Below are 12,667 nucleotides of genomic sequence, written 5' to 3'. Positions count from 1 at the left end.
GCAAGATTACAAATTTAAAGCCACGAAAATTAAAGTCTGAAGACTCAGCCGTGCTTTTGAAGATCTTTTTACCCTGATTTTTTAGTTAAACCATGATAAAAGTTTTGTGATTTGGATTGATTGATTTCAGGATTGTGCTGGTAGATTTAATATGATAAAATTTATTTTTTAGTATGCTTGTAGATTTACTTCGATTAGCTTAGTTTTTGTGATTTATTTTGAATAAATTGGGCTAATTAATTTAACTTCGAGTATTATTTTTCATTAAATAAATATGGGGTATTATCACGATAAGATTTGACAACTATCTTTTGGAACATATTTGTCTAATCTATTTTTACCATGGTTTTATATTGATTTCTTGATTATATTTTTCTAATTTGTCGCAAAAAAATGTACCCCTGGTAAAAGTCTAAATACATTTAAATCATCATTTAGTTACATATAAAAAGCAAAAATCCAAAATAAAGTATGGCACAAAATAGAGTTTAACACAAAATAGAGTCTAAGACAAAACAAAGTCATGATTGAGTAAAATTCCGCCCATATAATGCATCTTAAACTAAGTCCAATTGAACTGTGATAATGGTCGGAAGAATTCCCATTCTTTCAAGTCTTTTTTTTCTGATGTGAGGAAGTTGATAATTGTTGTTTCCCTTAGGTTTTAAAATTCCATTCATACATGTCATAAATATTCTTCACACATAAATTAATGTTTTATCAAACACTTCTTTATATGCCTTTGTCCCCATCCACTAGTTAACACACCGTCTTTAGAGCCTTTCCATGTTGTAGTCCTTGAATGATTCATAAAAAAACCCAAGTCGCTCATATTAAGATCCGGGCTATTTGTCGGTTGACTGACCAAACTGATACTGAATTCATCTTAGATGCGTTCAATGGTACTATATATGAGCGTACGACCTAGGGGACACGTGTCCCCACAACAACAAAAATTAGTGTTTTTATTAATATTTTATGATATATATATGTGTGTTTGCGTGTGTGTTGTGAGTGCCCCCACTAAAAGTAGTTAACTTCCCTATATTGGTAAAAAATCTTTCATAATTTGAGTCGTATCTATAGTTATGTGAACAAAAGTTCGAGATTGAATTGATTAAATTCTAATTTTTTAGCACTTAAATATCATTATTTTAAAAAAATAGTGAAAATAAAAGAAATTGAATTTGGACCATCGACCCATGACATACTTACTTAAGCACATAGTGTCCCTACAGAAGTGAAACTCTGGATCTGCCACTGGTTGCATTGATGAAATCTTGATCATCACTTAGTATGATGTTACGTTATCTTGTTAAAATACTATATGTATGTCTAAATTTGATGACCATTTGGCTTTGATGGTTGAAATAATATTTTAAATCAGACATCATTTAATGACAAGTTTCATGATGCTCTCAATAGGCATAAATTTCATGACTCCTCCTGTCCTATTTTTGCTTACTCTCTTAGTTGGTTCTGTAAGAGCGAATGAAAATATACCAATCTTTACATTAAAAATGCACACATCATTCTCATAATATCTAGGCCTAGGGACTGAACTTATAAACATAAATTTTGTGATTGATTTTTTAGATTTACATGTCCTATGTGGTAATGGTTCCGATGAAAGTAGGTAGTTTTCTTGTGAAGTTGTTGTCATGTAAAATCATTTCTTATTTATGTTTACATTACAATACATACCATCATAAGTCGAGTTTGTGTATAGTGTCGAACTTTGAAGATTTTTAGGAGCATTATGCTCGCTTCCATATTTATGGCTTTCAAAAATGGCTTCAAGTTATTGAGTGAGATATTATTTTGCCTTTTTGTACAAGTTTGTGAACAACTGATTTTGAGGCACCCAACTGAAAGGAAGAAGTTCTAATATTAGTTATAAGGTGTAAAGGTACCAACGTTACCTATTTCAAGTCAGTTTCAAATATATTCATTTTTTATTTGTACTTTCTCTCTGCATACGGTAATACTTTTTCTTTTATAGCCTTTAAAATAACATTCAACTTTTGAACAATGTGATCCTGCTTATATTGAAGTATGATTCAAGCTTTTTTTATCAATCCGCGCTTTAATTTGTTGTTGAAATTTAAGGACTGTAAATTTCCTAATTGTTATTTTTTAGTATTCGTCAGCCTCTTTTGTACTAAGCTGTGTCGAAAGAGAACTTATATTAAAGAGGTTAACACATATTGAAGCCAAAAATCAAAGAGACCTTATTTTGGAGTCGCAATGTTTTGTAAAGTGATTATGTGTATCGGTAAATGCAAAGTTAAATAACTCTCTCTATATATAGTTACTTATAAGTTATAAAGATAGTTGAAAATTTATATTAAAAAGTTCAAATATTTAGTGAGAAGTCCAGAAGTTTTAGCGGCGGTAATCTACTTTTATATTTTATGTACTTTGAATTGGAGCATTCATCTACTTATTTATCTTATTTTTTTATACTCAGGGATAAGAGTTTTTTTAAGGAGAGTATCTACATATTTACTTAAGAATATAATTCCTGAAGGAGTTTTCAAGCTAACTAAGTCGAAAAGGTCCCCCGCATTTATAGGTAACTAGCATAATAACCCGTGCGAGGCACGGGTCATTTTCTAGAGTTTTTTTATGTATGCAATTATAATGCTTTTAGTTATATTCTTATTTGTAAATATTGTATAATGTACGTATTCATCTGTGTATCATTTTTATACAAGACATTATTAAATTACACAACGTTTCCAATATAGTTTATTAAGAAAAATATATATGTATTCTTGTTTGTGTTGTATAATTGTATTTAATGAATTAATATAAACAAGGTAGTCAGTGTACGTTTAAAATGAAACAAATAAACTTAATATGTAGAATGTCGTTGGTATGTTTACAAAGAAAAAGTTAAAAACTAACATATATGTTGAATTCAGAGTTGACCAAAAATTTTGAATTTCATTTAAATAAACTATATAATTGGTCTATATTATTACTGAGTTCTATACAAACTTACAGTTAACTTACTCAATTTAAAAAGATAAAAAATGAATAACTGAATTCAGAACTACTTGCAGTCATAATATAAACTAATATAAAATTTACAACACTACTGTTAATATGAAAGTCGATTTTAATGAAAAATGTTTGTTTTTGAAATTTAACGTATGTATGTTTGAAAAAATGTTAGTTTTTTACACTACTCTTAACAAAATAAGATTAAGTTATATGTGTCTATATTAGCATGTGAATTATCGTATGTTACATTTCTTAGAAAATTACGATGATTTTAATTATTTATATACTAAATATCTGATTTATGTACATGTATAATCATTATTAATATTTAGTGAGTCAATTGATTACTTAAATAACATGTATTTATAATTATTCAAAATTTAAAATTATGTAATAAATAAATTGCAATAATTTATATATGGTATTCACATTATCACTGACAAACAATCCATATCTGTTTTTTACGCGACCGAGTATCAATCATGTAACATAAAAAGAAATTATATAATGTAAGACTTATTATTGATGTTCATGATTTTTTTTCAAGAATTTGAAGGAAAAATTGTAATTATATTGTTATTTAAACTATTTTTAAGTTTCTTTCATTACAACTCTAATATTTCTTCATATAATAATTTGATAATATTGTATACTGTTTTCCTAAAATTAAATATTTTTCAATTCGATAAAATTTTATGAATATTAGTTGAACTGGTTAATTTCTTCAAATTATTGAACAATATATATATATTTGAAATAGTATAAAATGTATTGAATCAAATGCTACAATATTGTATAGATATAACTTTTATTTGAATAATTCAAAATATTAAAATAATTCAAAATATTTGTACAATATTATCTTGATCAATAAATATTGTTTATCTAAAAGAATTCTTTTTAAAATGCTAGTTTTTTTAAAGTGAAAAATGAAAAATAAATAGATTTAATATATCATCGTAGTTTTAACAAATCTCGTGAGATCTCATAACAAATTCTAATATTTTTAAAATCGGGACAAGTCCCAAAACACTATTGCGCTATCAGTAAAGTTAGTAATTTTAATACAAATAATCAATTGACTTGATCCTATAAATACCTCAAACACATTAATTTATATTAATATAAGATATCAAAAAAAATCACATTATTGGTAAGATATTCTCGTCGAACTTGTAATTTAAATTTACTAAACGTAGAATGTGACAATGTTTTTCGGCTAGTCATATAGTCAAATTTCGAGTATTTTTGAACAATGAGCCAAATTCTGATTTCAATTCAAAATAAACTAAAATTCATTGACTCATTATAATTCGAACTTATCTAAATATTTAATACCAATCTAGATTATTTATATATAGGCGATTTTATTTTCAATATTTTCTTTAAAAATTATATATATACATTTTAATTACTTTTTATAATAAAAAATTGTTAAAAATATATGAGATATATTTTCAAACTAAATAATAATAATAAATAAAATAATAACTCATTTATGTATTATGCCTAACTTTATATCTGGAATTCAGTTATTTAAAATTAATTGTACAAATATTTAAGTAACTATCATTTTTTTTGCGGAATTCAAGTAGCTATCTTTAAGGTTAAATAAAATATTCTTTCAGCACATTTACATATTATGTGTATGATAAAAAACACATGTGACAATATGGTGTGATGATATGAGGTTGTATAGAAGAATGAAGCAACCCGAGTTCGATTCTCACAAAACACAACTTTTATATAAATATTAAAAATAGGGGTAGTTTAGTCTTTTCAATGAGACTTTTTAATCTCAAAAAATTATCTCCTTGTTGTGCTATTATATATAGAAGAGATTAAAATAAATTGCTACTGCTTCCTCTCCCAAATATAACATGCAGTACAAATACATATATTATTTTTCCTGATATACTACAATAATACAACATTAAATAATCCAGGTTGTTTGAAAATAGAATTGATTGAAATTCGAAATCAAGGTGCCTTTTTCAGCATATTTGAGGGAAACAATGCTTATGTGTAGCTTCCTCATGACAAAACCAGGTAAGATTTTGTATTTTTTGTACTTCATTACAATGTGATACAATTCATGGACCCGAATTAAGAGTTCCCCCCAGAATTTGAATTTGAAAATGTATAAAGGACTGTGTTTGGGCATGATGAATGTGTACTTTATCTTAATATTGTCAGCATACTTTGGTTATTTTGTATAGATTTGGTTTTTTATTTAATAAATATTAGTATTTTTATTGTAGGTATCAATGAGATATAATAAAGTAAAGTTTGGAGTTTGCAAAATCAGAGTTAGATATGAATTTGATTTAAAATCGGATTTAATGGGCCACTTGCGCAATCTTGAATTCGGAAGTGGTCTTGGATTCAAAGTCCAACTGAATCATCCCATAATCTGAGTCAAAAAGTCAACTACGAATTATCACTTTCTCGTAATTTATATCTAATTTGAAAGTCTCATTGTATTTGCATTAAATTATTAAAAAGACTTATAGCAGATATATTATTATTACTAAATAGATCGTACACAATAGAAAGAGGACTAGCACGAGAAAAGGAGAGACAAGTAGTCACACAAGGAAGGAGGAGAAGAAGCCATCAACAGAGAAGAATTTAACCATTGAAGACATTCAACTGGATTGTTGTTGCAGATTTGTCCATTACACATAAACCTCTAATGATTCATGCCCCATAACATGAATTGTTGTTGCAGATTTGTATTAAGAAGGGGAATATTTCGTGGTAGAAATATGTTGCTGTGACACCTCCTCCTGATCATATTAATTATTGGAGCCACGAACATCAACTTTTACTGAAATATTCCCCTTTTTAATACAAATCCGCAACAACAATTCATGTTATGGGGCATGAATCATTAGGGGTTTATGTGTACAATTTCAAACTTTAAGGTCCAAAAGGTACGTTTCGAAAGTATGTGAATATCGGCTGAATAATTACTAAAATATCCCCGCCGTTACGTACCGTTTCTGACCCGTTTCGGCCCAAGGGTAAAAGAGCACATTTTGGATACCGGAGAGCTGGAAATGTACGCTTTCAAACTTCAAGCCTTTATGGGTACACTGGTGTAAATATTGAGGCTGAAAAGGTCATTAAGCGTACTTTTTACCCTCCTTGGACTTTTACCAAATCATTTCCTCCAGTTTTACTGTGTTGTACTTTTTAGCAACTTGACAAGTGCTTGGTGAAGTAATTATTTATCTTTTATGTGCGGTACTTTATATAATCCATTTCATGTCGTCGGTGAATACTGTAACTTCCACTAAAAAGTTAATATATTTCTCAATATTACATATTAACTATAAATGGTACGTCATCTTAAAAATGATGAAACATTGGCCTAATATAATCTGAAACTGTGTTCTACCCTTTACCGATTACTTGCGGAAGCCCAATACACAAGAATATGTTGTCTTAGGTTCTTGTGCAGTCCTTGATACACAAAGCACACACTTCTTATCGGAGATAATTTAGCTTTTCTTGTTGATACATCTTCTACTATTATCAAAATTTGTTGCTACAAATTATAATGTTAAATTAAGGGCGAGCTTCGCCGGAATGGCCGTCAAAAAGACTTTATAATAAAAATAGTAAAAAAATGTCGGATAAAATAGATGTGAAAAACCAAAATACCCATCATTTGAAAATAAATGCCCAAAATAATAAATGGCGGGATGTTTCACCCAAATTATCCATTCAATTAGCGTATTCAAACTTTTAAAAGTTAATAAGAATACGCATGTTGAACATGCACATTCACATTTATTTTTTTGTGAATACGGATGTTAAACATGCGTATTCTACTTAAAAAACAAAAGTGAATATGCATGTTCAACATGTGTATTCTTTATTAACTTTTAAAAACTTGAATACGCATCTCTTAAATGCGTACTTCGTTGATATTTTGGGAGGTTATCATGTATATCTGAGTATTTTGGGAGGTTAAAATTCAAAAGTGGTATATTTTGGATAATATTTCTAAAAATTGTAACTTTTACCTATATTAAATTATATAACAAATATTTCAAAATAAAATGAATGGACGGACCAAATTTGTGACATCGTAAATAGTTTCTAAGTGTTTTTCTTTATTGATCCCCAATTTATTTCCGTCATTTGTTATAATATTGGATATTTGTTATAAGTAGTTTTTTAATATTTCATAAAAAATCTGATTTAATTTTAAGAATACTTTTTATTTAAAAATTCGTATTTGTTTACTTACACAAGTGTTTTACAAATATAGTCTAATAGTACAGTAATATGAAACTAAAATTTACAATTTTAAAATTATGATAAAATCAAAATTTTCTTTTTAAACAAAAAAGTTAATATATAATAGAGCACTACCGTCTTTTTCAACACAAGACAAAAAAACATATTGTTGCAATATAATGGCCATTAATTCACAACCGATCATATTAATTATTTTATATTTTTATGAATAACTAAAGTACATTTTTTATTATTAACAAAAATGAATTATTTTAGAAAAAATCTTATGAAACGTGCAAAAAATCCTAGTCATATTTATATTGTTAAAATTTTTTGTTTCCGTGGCTGGGTTACGGGCATAAGTTGATTTCTAGTGGGTTGATAAAGCTGGTCCAGCAAGTTATGACGGTCATGTTCTCTCCTATTTTAATTACAAGCCCATGTTCTCTGACCCACAATTATGAATGAACAAACTTCAATTTTCTTTTAATTTATTAAAAAATGAAATAAATAAATTAAAATTATAATAAGAATGAACGTTATATGAAAGAACTTTCTTATACAAAATCCAACTGAATTTTAAAGCCAATTCTTATATGTAATATAAAAAATTGACTCTTTAACACTTTAAAATATGAATAGATAGGTTGATCTTCAATAACATTGCTTATATCTCCTTGTTATTTAATATTTTATAATAAAAAATATATTACTTCAATTAAAATAGGAGAGAGAATGATGATATGTTCCATATTTTATTATAAAATATAAGTTCAGAGTTCCTTAAAAAGAGAAGATGTTTCTTAAGAATAAGTAATGATAAGTAATGAAGCGCGGCTAGTTGTGATATAAGGAATTAGTAAGGCATTATTGAAGTGAGTTCTTTTTTTATCTCACTCCTTAAAATCAACTAGCATGGTTAAAATCAGAAAACTAGGATTCTTGATATTCAGATGGATCAAAGCAATTTTGAAGATGTTAATGATATTTAAATTTAAAGTTCAAGTGATCAAATTGAAGTTTAAATTATCAGCAACACGCATATGATGCCAATTTTCACGAACTATGACCGATTCAAAATTTCATAAATTTAGGTACCTAAATTTAATAAAGAACAAAAAATTTAGGGTCTTTTTTTTGAATTGGACCTAATTTAAGGAAATTTGTGTCATATGTTAATGATGATTCAAACTTTATTTTGACTACTTCAATTTTAAATTTGAATATCTTCAAAATTGCTTTGATCTGTATGAACATCAATAACCCTATTTTTTTTTAACGCCGTGAGAATTTTTTTAACGGAAGGATTTATATCAGAAATTTCAAAAATTAAATAACCTAAAATACGAAAATTTTAATTCAGTAACCTAGACAATAAAATTCTAATAATTCAGAGGCCTATAATTATATTTTAGATTTTAGATTTTATCGCTTCTTAAATTTCTCGTACGAGCCCAAAATATTCCACTGAGTTTCATTTTTGAACTTTAACATCTCAAGTCTCAACTCTCGCAAGCACCTCTTGATGTCGGGCCTGCATTTCATACTTTTTCAAGAAAAACGAGAACTTCAAACTCTAGGAGACACGTAATGGAGCTACGTGGCTAAAATTAACTGAAATTAATTAAAAATTATATATAATATTCACCCTCCGTTTCTCCCAATTATCACTACAAGAAAAAGGTTAATAGACATCACCCATTAGATATCGTCCAGTCCTGCAACCGATTTCTAATATTTAATAGACATCATCCCGCGTAAATGTGATGTCTTTCTCTATTTAGGACATCGTCTCATATTCAAACCGATGTCTTAAATTTCATAAAAAAGAAAATCAATCCGCGGCAACCCCAATTGTAACACCCCCAAATCCGGGGTCGGGGATCCGGGTTGTCACGAGTTCCATTTCCCTTAATAACACCCAATCTTAATAAATAATCAACTACTCTGTACTGTGACCCCACAATAAACACACACACCACAAGTTATAGTCTCAGAGATGAACACTCAAAAATAACACAAGTCCTTATATTCCACAATTATAAACCGTTACACCTTAAAAAGGTTCTGAATAAATTTACATATTCCTTGCCATTATTACAATTCATATTATACATAAGTCTGGTTCATCAATAGTTGAAAACCTAGCCTATTGGTAGCTCCTACCTCAGCTACGGCGACATCAACGCTTTCAGAAGACTGCGAAACATTTTCTAACCGCTTGCGAATCGGGAGCTTGGTCCTGTTCATCTTTTCTATCTGTTGTTGTGTGATGAAAGAAGAAAGCAAGGGTGAACAGCAAGCCCACCAAAATAATATGTATAATGATTAACAATATATGAGCCTTCTCATAGTACTCATGAAAGTCTTGGTCAAAAGAAATGAACCAAGTTTGATATCTTAATGCGATGAAGTCGCAAAATATTCAGTATATATACATATATACTTTTCAAAATCTTGGAAGTCCTCTTCCATGCATAATATACACAGAGTTCCAGTTTATAACTGTATAAAAATATCGTCGCAAGGTGATCTCATATATCTACCCTTGTCTCAACGTTTTTCTGAAAATCTTTGATATGCATAAGATAATCATTAACTAGATATAAGTTGAAAATATGAAGTTACAAGATACCCCAATATACTTATATCTTTTCCAAATATTACTTGAACTACCACCGTTCAAGTTATAATCAGTTCAAAAGTTCATCACATAGATGAGACTACAAGACAAGATTTAAATATATTCAATCTTTGAATATCATTATAAATAATGAAGTTACGAGATACTTCATTAAATCCCGATATATATATACACATATATATACATTTCATACACTCCTTGAAAACCTCTGTTATGAAAATTATAAACAGAGTTGCAATATCCAATGAATTTGGAAAGGAGAAAACCTTGGCATAAACCTGATATCTTGCTGATCAGGCAAAGATACCAATAGGTAACCTTTTCTACTAGTAGATGGACGAATTCCCCACTGGTCATCACCCTGGCCGCAATAGGACCTTATGCTGGACTGCCACTCAGCCACTTACGCATTTGATGGACTCCCACTGAGCCACTTACACTTTCATGGACGCCCACTGAGCCCATGTTGCTTATGCCAACTCAAATAGATGAACTTACTTCCCGAACGATGGGCAAGTAATCAAGATTTTTTCTCAAAACAGCAACCTCGTTGCGAATGTAAAATACACCACTGAGCCGGATCCCTCAAGTTTTGAAAGAGTATTTAAATCCCCTTTAAAAGGAAGATCTTAAATATAAAAATGAGTTTTGGGATTCGCTCTAACTTTTAAAAATCATTTTGAAGACTCGAAAACACTTTAAAGAGTGTTTGGAGTAATGCTGATTTAATGAAATAAATCAGTCCCAATATATTAGAAAATATTATTATTTAAATAATATTCCCATAAAGAATAATCTTTATAAAAATAATTGAAGTAGAAGTTTTAAAACTTATACTTGAAATGAGTATTAAATAACCAAAGATATACTTATACGAAAGTACTATCTTTATTTGAATAATCAAAGATAAGTTTGATTATCGACACCTTATTCTTTAATAAAATAAAGAATATATCTCAGCAAATAATCGGAGTCATAGATCTTCAAATGAATATTCAAATAATATTCATTAAATAATATAAACTGAGTCATAAGCCCTCGAATGAATATTCAAATAATATTCAATAAATAATATAAAGGAGTTATAAGCACTCGAATGAATATTCAAATAATATTCAAATAATAAAATAAAAGGAGTCATAAGTCCTCGAATGAATATTCAAAATAATATTCATTTAATAAAATAAAGAAGTCATAAGCCCTCGAATGAATATTCAAAATAATATTCATTAAAAAAAATAAAGGAGTCATAAGCCCTCGAATGAATATTCGTAATAATATTCATTAAATAAAATAAAGTTATCGAATAAATCTTATTCGATTAATAGTTTTAAAAACTATATCAATATATATATATAAATATATATTATACTCGGGAGTCTCGCCTCCCGGTTTTAGAAAAAGTTCACATTTTGATCCCCTATACTAAGGGTATACGCAAATACCAATTATCTCTAGCATAGGTATTATGCAACGAATAAGCATTTGAACCAACAAATATATAAATCAAGAATACGAAACAGGCATGCATATATACCATATCACATGCTACAATATATCGTAAGAATTTGCTAATAACAAATATGCATTTATCATAAGATCATGCATATACACATATACATCACAACAACAGTATAACGGGTAGAAAACTTGCCTGAGCGATTGGGGGTTACAAATGGCTCGGGACGAGTCTGGTAACCTATAAACAACAAGTAAGTTGGAATTAAACCAAAGTCACTTGTAAATCTATACTTTAACCAACTTAGACTCTAACGCTTGCTTTGCGCTTACTGATTCTCTTAAGTCACTCGAGTACCCTCGGCTCCACCATTTTTAATAATTTAACCATTACGAGTTTTAAGGCGATTCCTTCGCGAGTGTCTTACCAACTGCCTAACACACTTAACATAATTGTTTCATACACTAATTAACCTTTTAAGATCCTTAACCAAGGTTTCAAAGTAAGGCGAGGGGTAATGGTTCGGTCGCGAAACGCCGTTACTTAAAACGGTCGTTTCTCCTAAACCGTACATCGGAATCAAACGAACTACATATCAAAACGAAGCTCGTAATATGAACTATCTAAAAATGGCAATGGTCAAAATCTATCAGGGAGTTCTCGGTTCCTAATGTTATGAACAAAAGCAGTCTAAAGTAAATTGGACATTACGACGGCTATGTTTACGCGATTTCCCAAATTTTTACCATTCCAAATCATATCAATCCAACTACCAATCAACAACAACTCAAGATACACATCAATGCTACTGATTTCAGTCATAATAAGCTCAAGGATCTCAATCCAATCATATATTATAACATCTCCAAATTCAACTAAACTACTTAACAATTAAGCTCGAATCATGCTTATCATTCAAATTACTACTCATCCATCCAAACCATCTCCAAACTTCAACATTCAAACTTATTACTAAAGGGTGTGAAGATTTATACCTTCCTTGGGAGGTGTTAAGTTGCTAGGAAGCCTTAGGGAGCCTCCTACAAGCTTGATCTTTCCAAAGAAATCAAGAACACAAAGTTAGGCTTTGAAGTTTCTAAAAGTCCGATTTAAAGAACTGTAAAAATGAGGGTCTTACCATGCTTATTTGGAAGAGACTTGTGAACAAGAGTTGTAGGACATCTCAATACCTTTCCAACGAGCTATAGAACACAATATTTGAGTGAGTATTGAAGGAGATATGGCAGTTTGAAGTTGCTGGATTTGTTTTAGCCGAGAGCTTTCTGCTTGAAATGGGAAAGTCA

This window comes from Apium graveolens, chromosome 1, assembly GCF_009905375.1.
Source record: "Apium graveolens cultivar Ventura chromosome 1, ASM990537v1, whole genome shotgun sequence".
NCBI lineage: Eukaryota > Viridiplantae > Streptophyta > Magnoliopsida > Apiales > Apiaceae > Apium > Apium graveolens.
Note: the sequence above shows the minus strand (reverse complement) of the source record.